Source organism: Azolla caroliniana, unplaced genomic scaffold, assembly GCF_043228905.1.
Source record: "Azolla caroliniana isolate FFs.n. ecotype wild unplaced genomic scaffold, voAzoCaro1.0.p SCAF_2, whole genome shotgun sequence".
Lineage (NCBI taxonomy): Eukaryota > Viridiplantae > Streptophyta > Polypodiopsida > Salviniales > Salviniaceae > Azolla > Azolla caroliniana.
Genome location: NW_028230437.1, coordinates 6,988,916 through 7,002,662, shown reverse-complemented (window position 1 = coordinate 7,002,662; position 13,747 = coordinate 6,988,916).

Below are 13,747 nucleotides of genomic sequence, written 5' to 3'. Positions count from 1 at the left end.
TCTAGTGCTGACATTGATTGAATCTGTTCTTCTTCTAATACTAATAAAGCCTCTTTGCGTATCTGCTCCGATTCTATTTCATTTAACTTATTCGTCGCTTGGATACGAAGTGTCGGAATTTGAAATTCGATCGGCATAACGGCTTCAAGTCCGAATGCCATTCGGAAAGGTGTTGATTTAATGGATGTTTTGTACGAAGTACGATATGCCCATAATGCACTATTTAACTTTTGATCCCAATCAGTACGATTTTCATTCATTATCTTCTTTAAAATTGTTTGAATTGTTTTATTTGTCGATTCTGCCAATCCATTAGCTTGGGGATAGTAAGGCGTACTTTTCTTATGAACTACGGCATAATAATTAGTTAATTCGTTAATTAACTTGTTAATAAAATGAGTGCCTTGATCGCTTACCAATTCTATTGGGCAACCGAATCGACACCATATATCTTCATACAGGAATTTTGCTATGGATGCTGTTGTATTGTCTCTGAGAGCTTTTGCTTCAACCCATTTTGTGCAATAGTCAGTCGCAATTATGATATATCGATTACCGGTTCTTGCAGCTGCTGGTTTGAATGGGCCAACAAAATCTAAGCCCCATTTCTGAAATGGCTCAAGAGGTAAAACCGGTTGAAAAGGCATTCGATCCTTTTCGGTCGGTTGCCCCATTCTTTGACACAAATCGCATTTCTTACAGTATTCGTTAGCATCTTTCATCACCGTTGGCCACCATAACCCGCTATTCCATATTTTTCTGGCTGTTGCTTCTCCTGCGTAATGACCGCCAGCAGTTCCACAATGTGACTCTGTTAATATAGCTAATTTTTCAAATTTCCGTACTGCCCTTCGCCATATTCCATCCGCTCCTTTATGATACAACATGTCATTAAATAAACAAAAATTTCGACTTCGTACTGCAATTCTTTTTCTTTCATCATGATCCACATGAAATGTAAATTTCTTACCCAAAAGGTAATGTCGAAATTTGTTCACACTATATATCATTCCCAAAGCTTCTCTTTCGGTTGTTGAATAGTTTCTTTCGGCCGACGAAAGTTTCCTACTGGCATAGTATACCGGTCTATACTAGTTTGGTTCGGATAATTGCATTAAAGCACTGCCTATGGCAATGTCCGACGCATCGACGAAAACATGAAATGATTTGTTCCAGACCGGTGGTTGAACTACCGGAACCTTTGTCAGCATCTTCTTGAGACATTCGTATTCATCTTGTTCTATACTTGTCCATATAAAAGGAACTTTGTGTACTGCTGTGTGTAACGGAATAGCAATGTCTGCTAGATATCTCATCATTCTACTATGCCACCGAATTTGACCCAAAAATCTACTTAGAGCTTTAGCATTTGTTGGTGGTGTTGCCTCAATAATTGCTTTAACTTTGTCTGGGTCCACTACAATCCCTTCTTGACTGACAATATGCCCAAGTAACGTACCACTGATTACTCCGAATGCGCATTTGGCTGGATTTAAGCTAAGACGCCCTTTTCGACATTTTTCTAAACATAGCCGTAAATGCTCAAAATGATCAGCTTTCCGACTATATACCTCAAAATCATCTAAAAACACCTGCATGAAAGCTGGAATATATTCCCCGAATATTTCCTGTATTACCCGCTGAAATGTAGCTGGAGCTGTTTTTAAACCGAACATCATTACTACTGCCACAAAGACACCCCATTCTGTGACAAAAGCTGTCTTTTCCTGATCTTCCGGATTCATCCGTACTTGGTTGTACCCACTGAACCCATCCAAGAAACTATAAATTTCATGTCCAGCTACGGCATCTAATATCCCATCTGTGAATGGCAACGGAAACGCATCCGTAATTGTCGCTGCATTCAATTTTCTGTAATCCACATACGCAAATTTTCCCATTCTTTTTTGGGACTACTACTATCGGACTCAGCCATGTTGATTTTTTGACGGGTCGAATAAATCCTACTTTTAAGAGTTTATCGATTTCTTCTTTTACTTTGATAGCATAATTCGGATTCAACCTGTACCTGCGTTGTTGTACTGGCTTTGCATCTTTATGCAAATTGATTTGATGTTGACAAAAAGTGGGATCCAGACCTTTCATATCGTCAAACGACCATGCAAAAACATATTTATATTGTAATAGTAATGTTGTTAATGTCCGTTTCTCATTTTCCGCCAAATCTCTAGCAATCAAGACTGTTTTTCTTTCACCATCCCCTACTCCTGCCAAATCGATCTCCTCCAATGCTGAGGCTTGCACTCTCTGCGATACCTTCATTTCCTTATCTGTAGCTTCTTGTTGCATTCGTATTTCTTTCATTGTTTGCTCATCTATTGGCACTTCTTCGTGTGAGTCTACATAGGGTGTTAATGCTTGCAAAATATCTACCTCAAATAGAGGGATGATTTTCTGATTATCATTGAAATACTGACTTTCTTCTTCCTCGTCCAATCCTTCCATCATGTTAACTGCTTCTGCATGTACAGGTAAACTCTGTTTGCTTGTTGTCACTTTGTTGTGCGTTGGAATCCTGACCTTAGTTTTTCCTTTCCTAAATGTTAGCACATTTTGTTTCCAATTTTGTTTGATATTAGCTGTCTTTAACCATGGTCTCCCCAATAACAAGGGGTATGCTCCCTGTGTTTCTAACTGCAAAATTACTGCCGAAATCTGAAAACTGTGGCCCCCGATTATTGCATCCAGTTGTCGAAGCAAACCAATCGGTCGTACCGTACTTGTATCTGCCATTCGTAACCAAAACGGACATGCTTCCCATTCCGTGATTCCTAGTTTTTCACATGTAGCTTTGTTAATCACATTAACTCCCGAGCCTCCATCTATAATCACATTTCCGATTTCTTGCCCGTAAAGTATTACCTTAATCGACGGATTCTGTTCATCCATGATCGAAGGGTTATTACTTGGCTGATTGTAGTGTACTGCTATTTGTTCGGAACCTTTATATGCAATTAATTCTGCCACTTTTTCTGTAAACCTTGGTACTAACTTAAGTAAGCCCGTAAGTGGCAATGACACTTGGCAATCAGCCAACAGTTTCCAAGTTTCTTCCTGTTCCTTATTCCCCAATGACTGTTGTACAACGATGTTCTGGTCAATGTTATTGTCTTGTAACATTCGATTCACATTACTTTGATGCAATGACACTTGGCAATCAGCCAACAGTTTCCAAGTTTCTTCCTGTTCCTTATTCCCCAATGACTGTTGTACAGCGATGTTCTGGTCAATGTTATTGTCTTGTAACATTCGATTCACATTACTTTGATTTGCTTCGTCAACCCATTCTTTTGCCGCCTTCCGAACTTCTTCCTGAATTTCCCACTCTGATTGTTTGCTTTTGCTGCGTGTCGTTACTTCCGGTATTACCATATTAACTGTTGGACCCTTTCCTTTAACCGGACATTGATTAGCATAATGGCCTAGTTGTCGACAAATATAACAAGTGGGTACAAATGTTCCACCGGTCTCTCCATGTGCAAATTGGCCGTTATTAAATTGCTGCTCTTCATTACCACTCGGGTTTTGTTGGTATTGACGTGTAGCTTTTGTTTTGTAAAATCTCTTATTTTTATACCGATTCTGCCTAAATTGTTCGGTATTATCATTTGGTTGTGCTACATTTTGTGTTATCCCAAACTCCTGATTTGGCGGAAAATTATTCTGTTGAAACATTTGATTATTTTGTGGAATGGTTTGAGTATTATGTTGAAAGGTCATATTACCCGGTTGAAATGCCGGATTTGGTTGAAATGTAGAATTCGGTTGCACATTCGGACAGTTTTGTTGAAATCCTTGAAATGGTGGGTTACCTTGTTGGAAACTTTGATTATTTTGTTGAAAATATTGATTCGGATTCTGTACGAATGGTGGGTTGGATTGAGCAAAACCTGGTTGAAATGCTTGAGTCACTTGAGTGGGTTGCATATTTTGTTGTGAAAAGATCTGATTTGGCTGTAAAACCGGATTTTGTTGTACATTTTGCTGATTTTGTGAAAAATTATTATTTTGATAACCATTGAACAGATTAGTGTTATTTTGGTAACCATTGTCAGTAAAAATTTGTCGTACTGACGCCGTAGCTTTATTAAGCAGATTATATTCACATTGTTCTACTGAATGTAATTTTGAATGACATATTGTACAATGTGTTCTTAACGTACATTCAATTGCCGAATGACCCGTATTTAAACAAGTGGTGCATTGAACTGCTTGTCGAAATTGTAACTCCTCTATTGTTGGTAATGTACGGTGTAATGCAGACATGTCCATACTCTGAACATTGACCGGTGGTCGACCCATTTCTATTGCTTTATCAATTACTTGTTCGATAGTCTGATTTCGAAAATCGAACACTTTCAATGTCGTCCTTAATGGTTCTTTTACAGCTTCTAGAAAGACTTCTTTTAATTCATTATCCGGAATCGGCCTTGAAATCTGAAGCTGTAAGTTTTGAAATCGTATCACAAACTGAGATACTGTTTCATTTTTTTCTTGATATAACGCATAAAATTGCGCAATCAAATCCTTCTGCGGAATTTGTTGATGAAATAATTGTAAAAATTTACTAGTTAACACTTCAAAGGATGGAAATCCTTGAAGACCGTTCTGCACAAACCAATTGGCGGAATATCCGTCTAATGATAAGACGAACTCATCGATTTTTGACTTATCGTCGGCATCTGCCGACAATCGCTGAGCTCCATGGTTAATCTCCCATGTCGTTAAGAAATCCCTAACATGTGCTTCCGCATCTGTTCCTTCCCGGAATTTAGAATAAGTATAAGGCATATCGTCCCAAATGTCGTAAAACGATACCTCTTCCGTCTGTTTTTCGTCTGAAGGTAATTGATCAGCTAAGTCAGGAAGTTTCGACCACTCTGTGCTTGATTCCGACTGTTCTTGCGCAATGAACACTTCCTGCACTGCCTTCGTAACTGACCTTGTACGAGGGCGCTTACAACTAACTGGTGTCTCCTCTTCATACGACATCCATTCGATTTGTTCTCTGCTTAATTGCAGATGTAACCGGGCGTGCCAAAATTCTTCTGTGTTAATCGGCTAATTACTAACTACTACCGATACAGAAGAGTGAACGTCGCTACTCAACGTTCTAACAAGGAATTGTGTTTTACGAACAGAATTATACTATATTAATCGGTAATTACCGTGATCGTTACTTAGTTATAAATTAGGAAGCTTGCACTTAACAACATAGACAATAGAAAGAACACAGAATCCGTACATGATATTCCTAACTTAAACTTATATTACTAAATAAACGACCTTTCTTACAATGCCTTCGGTTCCCTTTTATAGGTATACCGAAGGTCTTTTCTCATCAAGAACTATTCCTACTTACTATCAAGAATTACAAAATTATCTAACTAACTTAGTTCTCTTCGTTCACTGCTGAGTCATTGATCCGAACAGTCGATCCGAACCGACTCCGTTTTCGACGCTTTCCCACTTGTTCGGTAAAACTGATTGTCCGGGTCCGGGTAACAATGTGCCTTCTACCACATATGGATCCCTCATTATGCACACATCGCCGAACCACTGTACGGCTTGCTAAAGAAGAGCAAGAAATTAAAATGGACAAAGGAACATACCGACGTAGTCCGGAGGCTAAAACGAACGCTGACTACGGCACCAGCTTTACGCAAAGCAGAATACGCATCGGGAACCCTGGTCTACATCACAGTGGACACCAGTCCGACCGGGATCAGACGACACACGTTTCCCTATCCGGTTCAGTGCTAAGGTACTGAGCGAGCGACAATGAGGATAATATGCCCAAGTCAAGCGCGAGCTATGGGGTATCGTTTCGGCGGTTAAGGTTGACAAGGATTACCTAATCGGGATAGAAGTGATTATAGAAACGGACTGCCTGCCGATTCTCGGTATGGTCTCCAGATGTGCAACTCCTGACCTGGCCATGCTCAGGTGGATTGCGTAGATCAAGTCCCTGAACCCAGAGATACAACACATCTCAGGTAAAGACAACACCATGGCCGAAATGCCTTCCAGAGCAAGGTTCGATGACAAGGACGCCATGGTGTCAGAGAACGAAGAAGTCGGCGCGGACTTCTTCGAATCAGCAAGGATGAGGATAAAAGGGCGAAGCGCTCCGCCCCTGAACGAATTTGACGAAGATGACTACGATGGGGAGTGGCTTTTAATCAGAAGATTTCTAAAAATAATGACGGCGGACGCCTCAATGACTAGGGAGGAAGCAGGAAAACTCCGAAAAAGGGCATACCGATACTTCCTACGGAATGGGAAAATCTGGAGGATCCCAAGAAGGCGAAATGACGCGCTGCTCCGGGTAATAGCGCGGGTGGATGATCATGAGAAGCTAATACCGGAGTTCCACGAAAGCCCTTGGTCTGGACACCAGGGTACATGGGCCACATTCGAGAGGATAAAGGAGAAACATTGGTGGCCGGGTATATATAGGAGCGTGCACGACTTTGTGTCCACGTGCGAAAGCTACCAGATGCGCTCGGTGGTTCGACACTGTGACGAGCTGCACCCAACACACCCCCCGGCCGTGCAGTTCAAATAGATGGTCGACTTAGTAACCATGCCGATGGGAGAGGGTCAGAAGCGATACCTAGTGCTGGCTAGAGAAGACCTAACGAACCAGGTGGAGGGCTGAGCACTAACAAACAAGACCACCATGACAGTATGTAAGTTTCTGATCGAAGATGTCATATGCCGATACGGGTGCGTGGGAAAAATTGTGGCTGACCGAGGAAGCTAGACACAGAAGAGGCGGAGGAATTGTTCGATCGGCTTGGCGTAAAATTGTCCCTCACAATGGCGTACAACCCGGAGGCCAATGGAAAGATTGAGCAGGGCCACGGCCCCATCGTAAAAACCATTGTACGCGCATGCAAAGAACGAGTCGGCGATTGGCCGTGGTTGCTCCCTTACGCGCTATGGGCGGACAGGACTAGCCACAGTTCGGTCACAGGGTACATGCTGGGAGAACTAATGTTTGGACAAAAACCCATCATGCCAGTAGAGCGGACAATCGTCTCGTGGACGGCGATCGATTGGGCCAACGAAATGAGCCGAAAAGAATTGCTTGCGGCCCAAATCTGGCAACTCGAGCGGAGGCCAGAAGACGTGGAGCAGGCCACGACAAGGGTGAAAGAAGCAAGAATCCGGAGCAAGGCCCAGTTCGACCGGACACACCGGCTCCGGCCAAGGAGGATCGAGGAAGGCGATTTGGTGTTAGTCTACAACAGTAGCCTTCACAACCAACATAGGTCTATGCGTAAGTTCACAAAGCGATGGTTCGGGCCATACGTGGTAATTAACATCAACGATAACGCGACGTATAATCTCGCGGAGCTCGGCAGGACCCGAATGATGACTCCAACGGCCGGGAAGCGGGTAAAGGCCTTCAAAAGGTGGAGCGAGGCAGAACGAGACCCAAGAGCCGAAAGGACAAGTTCAGAAGGGGAGGACGAGTAGTAGATGGCCCAGAATCCATCACTAAAATCTTTGCCCGGCACATAACGGAGTATGTGCGGTTTAGTGGGGGTGGATGTCGTGAAGATTCCGGGCCATCGGTAGAAACAATGTGTGAAACGTGCGGGAGCACTGGTGTGCACGAGTGCACATCCCTAGTGAATTAGATAGTGTAAGTACTAGGCATAGGAAAAAGGGGGTGTACTAAGTAGTTAAAGCATTAATAGGGATTCACACATCGCGTAAGTACGGAGAGTTAGGAGGAGAGCGAATCAAGGGGAGAATTTAGGAAGTTAAAGCGACAAGGCCATGAATGCTCTATAACGGTCGCTCCTTGTGCTATAAAAGGGGCGACCCTCGACTGTTTTTGGGGATGTCATTTTTTTTGAGAGAGAGGAGAAAGAAAAGAGAGACAAAAGAACACGAGGAGTCCTACGATGTGCCACCGGAAGGCGCTTCCCCTGCTCGCGTTACACGCCGAGTGCTTCCGACCAGGGGATCGACCTTCTGTGTGCCCACTCATCTCCATATCTGACTACTGTAGAGCCTACGCTCGAACACCGGCACTTATCTGGTTGTAATCACCCACAGCGCCACGCGCATATATTGATTAATAGAAGCTTATCCACCTAACGCAAGTTGTTCTTAGCCTATTTGTCTGCGCCCGTGTCTACGCACGTTGTCGTGGGGATGATGGCGAGTGAAAGGCTTCAACCCGGCGGCAACGACGCAAGACGGAAGAGGGCCAAGCCTGCTACTACAGGTATTCCTCGGACGCAGAGGACACCCACAGGCGAAAGAGAAGCGGTGGTGCCCGGATTTCACACGCACCGACTCTAGAGACTCTGGCATCCGGCCTGAGAGCTCGTGTGAGACTGAGAGTGATAGACGGTGGCGGTGGCAAAGATGGCGACCAAGACAACACAGCAACGGACTAAGGCCAAGCGGGCCGTTACGGGCGCTCCTCAAGCGGAGGACCCCGAACCTACGGCGGATAGCGAAGCGTGCATTCCGCGAAGTGAAGGGCCAACAACGAAGTACGCATACTATGCAATCGCGGCAATTGACCTATCGACAGGTCAAACAAGCCTACGAGGAGGCACGCACGAGGACAACCGGTTCGAAGCGAATGGCGATCCGGAGGACGAAGGGTAAGCGCAGGCCGGTCTTCTCCGGCAAAGAGTCTATTTTGGCGCATATCGGTGGATGCGCGGTTAGGTGGGGGCGTATGTCGTGGAGAAAACTGTCCCTAGGCGGAATCAGAGAATATCGGGAGAATCGGTGGAGTGCATCATGTGTACTCACCCTTGTAAAAACGTGTGAATAGTAGGAGTCAAGTGGGGACAGAGAATCCCATGTAAGTTGGGATTTATCCGACATTGTAACGCATCCCTCTCCTTGGTCTATAAAAGGAAGGGAGTGCCCCTTTGTGAAGGGGTTGCTGCGTTCGGTTGCCTCCGGAGAGCGTCCGTAGTCGGTTTCTCGGCCACCCCCTTTTTTGCCTAGGCCGAGACCCCTGTGGTCCCGCCCTGCTCCACGCACGCGCGTAACAACGTGACATATTTGGTGAACCCGATGTGAAGGGCGGTAACAGAGGATGGAGCTGGAAGAAGACGACTTCACGGAACTTTTTGTCGAAGCGGTGAGGGAGTTTAGACGAGCAACGACAAGATGAGTGACGGTGCAGCAAGCGGTTGAGCGAGTGGTCGAAAGAGTTGTCCATTTCAACGGGGACAAAGTCCCATCTTACTTGGAAGCCTACAACGCGGAAATGGAGGAGCGAGGCGTAGACGAGGCGTTGAGGCTGGAGTTCTTCTGTCAGGTAGTCGTCGTCCGTATGCACGCAAAAGTGAAGGAGCTCCGAGAAGCTCAGAGTTCGTGGGAGGCCTTCGAAGAGGCACTCCTACAGGCATATGGAGGACGTCATAAGAGTTGGGAACAATGCGACTTCGACCAGTGGGTTGCATCGGCGAAGACCCACCGGGGTGCAATGAAGGAGTTCTGAGAGTTCGAGCGGCGGCTTGCTCGGCTCCCAGAGCGGGAACAAGGTTTGGTGGGGGTGGACAAAGTCCTGTTGTTCGTCAGGTCGATCGACTGAGCAGAACGGGAGGTCATCGGGATTGAGCCCGAAGACGAAGATGGAGCGAATGGCCTTACGGAGGACTGGTCGAAGGTCAGAAGGGTATGCCAACGGCTAGATGACGAGCGAGCCAAGAAGGCTAAGAGGAAGGCGCACGACGGCATTCCATCACAGCGGGAAGAGGCCGAACGGCAAAGAGAGTCTTCAAGGGTCGGCGTCGGAGCCAGGATTGCGGAGGCGTACGCAGCTCTCAAGGCAATGCTCGAGGAAGAGGAAAGATCGAGGCCGCGAGCTGAGACTGAGGAGATGAGCTTGCCCCACGAGATGGCAGAAGGTCAGTACCACGGTACCACGGGAGAGGGTGCAAAACAAAACGCCCTCTCGACTTGGTGAGATAGAACGACCGAGGACGAGGCCGAGACACCAATCACGGAATCAGAATGTTGGGATCGGCGGTTTCGGGCACGTCAACCCGAAACTCTAGACATTGGAGAAGCAAGCCCAGGCGGGGCTTTCGCGATTGGTAAGAAGACGACCACCGACCACGAGGAGCCGGTGGCTGCGGATAAGGGCGTAAATAGGACAGACGATTCTATGCGTCTGCCCACACTTGCTCTCGAGACAATGGCAGTCGGGCCCGAGTGCCCACGTGAGTCCCAAGAGGAGGAAGGCGACGGCGAGAAACTGAGAATCACCAGAGAGACGATACGGGGAAGGAGCGGACAAGAGCCCTCGGAACCGATTCCGGAGAACTCAACCTTCGGGCCCTTACGCCCATGTGAAACCGATGAGATGGATGACGATATCGACGAGTCCTAGCACGATGCTAGCGAAGTGGGATGGGAAATGGCTCACGAGAAGGTCGATGAAGAGACCATGAAACGATCCGACCAGGGACCGACCCGCACGGCACTCCGATTCGGGTGGGGCACGATCCGGTCGTGGATTATTTGACGGGGGCTAGAATCGGCATGAAGGTGCCGATATGGAAGAGGGTGCGGAACGAGCTGCCCTCTTTTACATGGGGAGAAAGACCGATCGGGCGAAGGTCGGGAATCGGGAAGAAGAAGAGCAAGGGTTCAGAACGAGTCCGGCTGGATCGGCATCGGAGCCGAAACTTCGGACATTGGAGAATCAAGCCCAAGCGGGGCTTGGTTGATCACAGAGCGGATGCTTTCCGCCGACACCACTAAAAGGGTCAGTGGCCCGGAGGAGTCGCTGAAAGACGTTGCGAAATCGGTTACCCCATGTCTTGTCTGGAGACTTCGGCAGTTCGGCCGACGTGGCAACGTGAGACCGAAAGAGATGGAAGATGGAGGCGGGAGCACAGCGAGGAGAGTGACGACGAGTCCGGGAGAAGTCCAAGGGATGAAGCGGAGAATGAAGGCCGGTCCTATGGAGTTCCTTACAACCGAACCGGCTATCGTCCCGAGTGCCGACGTGAGTCCTATAGTAAGGGACGGTGGCGACAAGAGAACGGGACCCGGAAATCCAGAGAATGACGGACCCGAACAAGAACCGGGCAGTGCGGACTTCCGGATAACCATTCCGTGAGGGAGGAAGAGAGCAGGCCTACGAAGAGGCCGGGAACATGGTACGTCGGTACCACGGGAGAGGGTGTGGAGTAAGCCACCCTCTCGACTTGCGAAAGAAGGAAGACCCGGGATAAGGGTCAGAGATATAACAAGCCCGAGGAGGATCCTTCACACCGGTTCTACAGACTCCGGTAGTCGGCTCGAGAGTCGGCATGAGGCCTAGAGTGACGAACGGTGGCAGCGAGGGGACGAAGGGTAAGGGCTACAGATGGGCAGTCTACGGAGATCCTCACACCGATCCGACGGTCGGCCCCAGTGCCGGCGTGAGTCCTATACGAGAGATCGGTGGCGGCAGGTGAACGCGACCAACAAAAGACGGCGGCGAAGGCGGAGTGGTGCTACTGCGACCTTACACACACCGGTTCTAGAGACTCCGGTAGCCAGCAACAAGAGGAGGCGTGAGACCTAGAGTAAGGAACGGTGGCGGCAGCAAGGCGGGCAATCGAAGCCAGAAGGGGAGGTCCGACGAAGATCCTCGCACCGATCCGGCAGTCGGCCCAAGTGCCGGCGTGAGTCCTATATGAAGGGACGGTGACGGCAGGCGAACGTAATCGAACGACGGGTCAGAAACCGGGAAGATATACAAGTCGGGGAAGGATCCTCCACGCCCGCTTCGGAGATCTCGGCAGCTTAGTCAGAGTGGCAGCAACTGGCGTCGCAAGCCAAGCCCGAGAGGACAAGCTGGTGGGGGCGAGGGGACTGTTGGGATTTCGGTCCCTCCGGATGGGATGTCCGGAGATGAATGACGGCAAGCCCGGAGGCTGTTACGGAACCGTATGATGAAGAGTTCCCGGCATGAAGCCGGATGAAGAGTACCCGGTTACGGAGCCGGATGCTGAAGACCCCGGTTACGGAGCCGGATGACGTATGTACCCGGAGAGAGATCCGGATGCGGGGACATATCTGTGAATATGTTTGCCAAGGGCCCTTGAGGCTATATTTGTAAATAGCCCGAAAGTCATATGTGTATAAATATGACTTAGGGCAAACAGTTTTGTAGTTGTTGCTCATTTTTCTGTTTTCCACTAAGAGGGAGCGAAGTGAGAGCAGCCGAGAGAGAGTGAGAGAACGAAGAGGAAGGAAGAGGTCGACGCCTCTGTGTAATACCGCCGCCTGTGGCGAGGACAGCGAGCTCAAGGTCGTCGCCTTGCAGCTCGCCATTGTACATTCCCGCGCATAGTGATAGTTGGAGTCTTGCACTCCCGTGGTTTTTCCCATTTAGGGTTTTCCACGTAAAACATCCAGTGTACCCTTCTCTCTATTGTTTTTCGTGCATTCTTGTACTTCCCGTTTTCTATGAATCGATCCTGTTCCTCGGTGGTGGCCGAGCACGGAAGTACGACAAAGTGGTATCAGAGCGACGGTAACACAGAAAATGGAAGGCGGCAGCAGCGGGCAGCCGGGGATGATGGTGCTGAATGCGCAGAACTACGCCGACTGGAAGATAAAGATGGAGGATCTGCTCATTGTTCGGGACCTGTATGAACCGATCGACAGGTCGGAAATACCCAAGGGGGTACTTGAGACGGAGTGGAGGCTTTTGAACCGGAAAGCCGTTGCAACCATTCGGCAATACGTCGACGTGAGCGTTCTACAACACGTGGCGAACGACACCAACGCATATGAGATGTGGCGGAAGCTGTCGGGCCTCTACGAGAGGAAGAATGCGTTGAACCGGACCTCCCTGATGAGAAAGATAGTGAACCTCAAGTACCGGGACGGCGAGAGTATGGTGGAACACGTAAGCACGTTCATTGGATTCGTGAACCAGCTTGCGGCAATCAAGTTCCCGTTGGAGGATGCAATGCAAGCCATCATCCTGATGTGTACATTGCCGGACAGCTGGGAGAACTTGGTGGTGACTCTCAGCACCTCCTGCACCGAAGATAACTTGTCCCTACAAACGGTAAAGACAAGTATTTTGAACGAAGAAGCGCGTCGGAGAGATAAAGAACCGGTTTCTGATCAGAAGATGCTGCTTATCGAATCGGATCGGGGAAGACAATGGAACCGGAGTCCGCAAAGACGGGATAAGTCGGGGACCCGGTCGCAGTCAAGAGGAAGGCCAACATGCTTCCACTGTGGGAAGCGGGGGCACTTCCGGAAGAATTGTCGGCATTACCGAAAGGACAACGGAGCCGACGACACCGATTCGAAGAAGTCACCGGAGAGGAACGGTGCATACCAGGGAGCCACGGACCGGAGAGGTCCGGATCGGCGAGGGCAGGACCGGAAAGGAACGACGGCACTCGCGGCAAGTGAAGAAGAGATAATGCTTATTACCGAAGAGAGGGAGCTGAACCTTGCCGGTGTAGAGATGACCTGGGTGGTCGATTCCGGAGCGTTGTTCCACCTGACCCCGGAGAAGAAATACTTCTCATCCTACACAGCCGGTGAGCACGGCTGTGTCCGGATGGGAAATGAAGGCACATGCCGGATTGCCGGCATAGGAGACGTGTGGCTGTTGACATCAACCGGATGCAAGATGCTGTTGAAGGATGTGCGACACGTTCCGGAGGTCCGATTGAACCTGATCTCGGCCGGGAGGCTAGATGATGAAGGCTACACG